General features: G+C 35.6%; 1 protein-coding gene across 1 annotated transcript in view; it reads right to left on the bottom strand.

Moving 5' to 3' along the window:
- ODAD2 (outer dynein arm docking complex subunit 2) overlaps positions 1-2917 on the bottom strand; it is a 187581-nt gene that overhangs the window by 99669 nt on the left and 84995 nt on the right. The window lies entirely within an intron of this gene.

Genomic DNA, 2917 nt, shown 5'->3' with positions numbered 1-2917 from the left:
TGTGTGTGTGTGTGTGTGTGTGTGTGTGTGTGTGTGTGTGTGAAAGAGAAAGAGACAGAAAGATACTAAGAGACAGAGATATTTTGTAAAGCAAAAAAATTAAAAATGTCCTTTGGGATAGTAGAATCATTTTGTATCCTCATCAGTAGTAAATATGAGTGCCCCCTTCCCTGATTTATGCCTTTTATATTAAAGGCATTACTACATTGTCTTTTTTATGCCTTGTGACTATTTTTTTCTTATCAATTGTATTTCAAAAGTATTCTACTTAGGTGGATTTTTGTTATATAACCAAGTTTTAAATTGTTATATTTTTCTCTTATAGTTTCTGTTTTTGGTGTTAGATTTCAGATATTTTTCCACATACCAAGATTATATAAATGCATATGAAGAATTTATCCTTTATCAACTTAAAATGCTGATTTTATTATATTTAAATTCTTACTGATCTTTAAATTTTTCTAAAATGTCTATAAGGTCTTTTTACACATGACTGTTTTTGTAAGAATAGTGAATTATCAACAATGAATCCTGGAACACTGAAAAAAATAAAATTAAATTAAAAAAAAGAAGAGTATGGAGAGGAGAAAAGAGTTGAGAGAAACTGGAAGGGGAGGTAAACCATGAGAGACTATGGATTCTGAAAAACAATCTGAGGGTTTTGAAGAGGCGGTTGGTGGGAGGTTGGGGGAACCAGGTGGTGGGTACTAGAGAAGGCATGGATTGCATGGAGCACTGGGTGTGGTGCAAAAAACAATGAATACTGTTTTGCTAAAAAGAAATTAAAAAAAAAAAGAAAAAAAAGAAGAGTAAATGATCAGTGTTTATACTACTTTTTAATTTCTTTCTTTTTAAAATTCTTTTACTTTTAAGGTTTTTTATTATGTGAATGCACATGTAATTCTCTTTCCTTTTCTTATTGTGTTATGTTAGTCACCATAAATTATATCATTCGTTTTTGATGCAGTGTTCCAAATTCATTATTTATGTACAACACCCAGTGCTCCATGCAGTTCATGCCCTCCTTAATACCCACCACTAGATTTACTCACCCCTCAACCCTCTTCCCCTCTAAAACACTCAGTGTGTTTCTCAGAGTCCGCAGCCTCTCTTGGTTCATAACACTTTTTAAAATTCGAGAGTTCATGTCTTTTTAATTACTGATTTTTGTCAAATATTTCTTAGCTGTTCCCATTGATTTACTCTTTCATCTGAAGGAAGGACAGGCAGTTATGGAGCATAGGTCATAGTTGCAATCTACTATGAATCTGTTAATGAGCTCTAACATGATGACTGTAACATTAAAACGTATGACATATAGCTGTGTGGTACTTGGTAATTAAAACTATTTACTTTTCCTCTGCATCAGGTGCATCATAGTCTGATGCTGGTTGTCAGTTAACACCAAGTGTACTCAAGCTTAAGCAAACTAAATAGAAAATTGTTTATGTGCTTTGTGTCTTCGTGGCCTTGGGTGGTTTGATTTGCATCTACATGAGGTCTGAATCTACATCTGCCTAGAGATAATGATTCCTCACTGTCTACAATGTCAATGATGTCTCAGGAAATTCCTCAGATTAACCCATACAACTATAGCACTGTTTCTGTTCCTAACCATGGGTACAGCTGTCACTCATGGTCATCTGTAAGCAATTCATGATAACAATAGCCAACACCTATTGAACAATTACTGTGTACAGAATTGTGTGCTGGTCATATCTTCTGCCCATTTTTTTATATGATTGTTTTGTGTGTGTTGAGTTTCTGGAGTTCTTTATAGATCCAGGATATCAACCTTTTGTCTGTACTGTCATTTGCAAATATCTTTTCCCATTCCGTGGGTTGCCTCTTTGTTTTCTTGACTGTTTCCTTTGCTGTGCAGAAGCTGTTGGTCTTGATAAAGTCCCAAAAGTTCATCTTAGCTTTTGTTTCCTTTGCCTTTGGAGACATATCTTGAAAGAAGTTACTGTGGCTGATATTGAAGAGGTTACTGCCTATATTCTCCTCTAGGATTCTGATGGATTCCTGTCTCACATTGAGATCTTTTAACCATTTCAGGTTTATCTTTGTGTATGGTGTAAGAGAATGGTTTCATTCTTCTACATATAGCTGTCCAGTTTTCCCAGCACCATTTATTGAAGAGACTGTCTTTTTTCCATTGTGTATTTTTTCCTGTTTTGTCGAAGATTAATTGACCATAGAGTTGACGGTCCATATCTGGGCTCTCTACTCTGTTCCACTAGTCTATGTGTCTGTTTTTATGCCAGTACCATGCTGTCTTGGTGAGCACAGCTTTGTAGTAAAGCTTGAAATCAGGTAACATGATGCCCCCAGTTATATTTTTGTTTTTCAACATTTCCTTAGCGATTAGGTGTCTCTTCTGATTCTATAGAAATTTTAGGATTATTTGATCCAGCTCTTTGAAAAATACCAGTGGAATTTTAATCAGAATGGCATTAAAAGTATAGATTGCTCTAGGCAGTATAGACATTTTCACAATGTTTATTCTTCCAATCCAAGAGCATGGAATGTTCTTCCATCTTTTTGTGTCTTCAATTTCTTTCATGAATGTTCTGTAGTTCCTTGAGTACAGTTCCTTTACCTCTTTGGTTAGGTTAATGAAGACATACAAATGGCTATCAGACACATGAAAATGTTCATCATCACTAGCCATCAGGGAGATTCAAATTAAAACCACATTGAGATATCACCTTACACCAGTTAGAATGGCCAAAATTAGCAAGATAGGAAACAACATGCATTGGAGAGGATGTGGAGAAAGGGGAACCCTCTTACACTGTTGGTGGGAATGCAAGATGGTGCAGCCTCTTTGGAGAACAGTGTGGAGATTCCTCAAGAAATTAAAAATAGAGCTTACCTATGACCCTGCCATTGCACTCCTGGGTATTTACCCCAA

This window comes from Mustela nigripes, chromosome 6 (genome assembly GCF_022355385.1).
Source record: "Mustela nigripes isolate SB6536 chromosome 6, MUSNIG.SB6536, whole genome shotgun sequence".
NCBI classification, from domain to species: domain Eukaryota; kingdom Metazoa; phylum Chordata; class Mammalia; order Carnivora; family Mustelidae; genus Mustela; species Mustela nigripes.
Note: the sequence above shows the minus strand (reverse complement) of the source record. Positions and strands in the feature narration are given on the sequence as shown.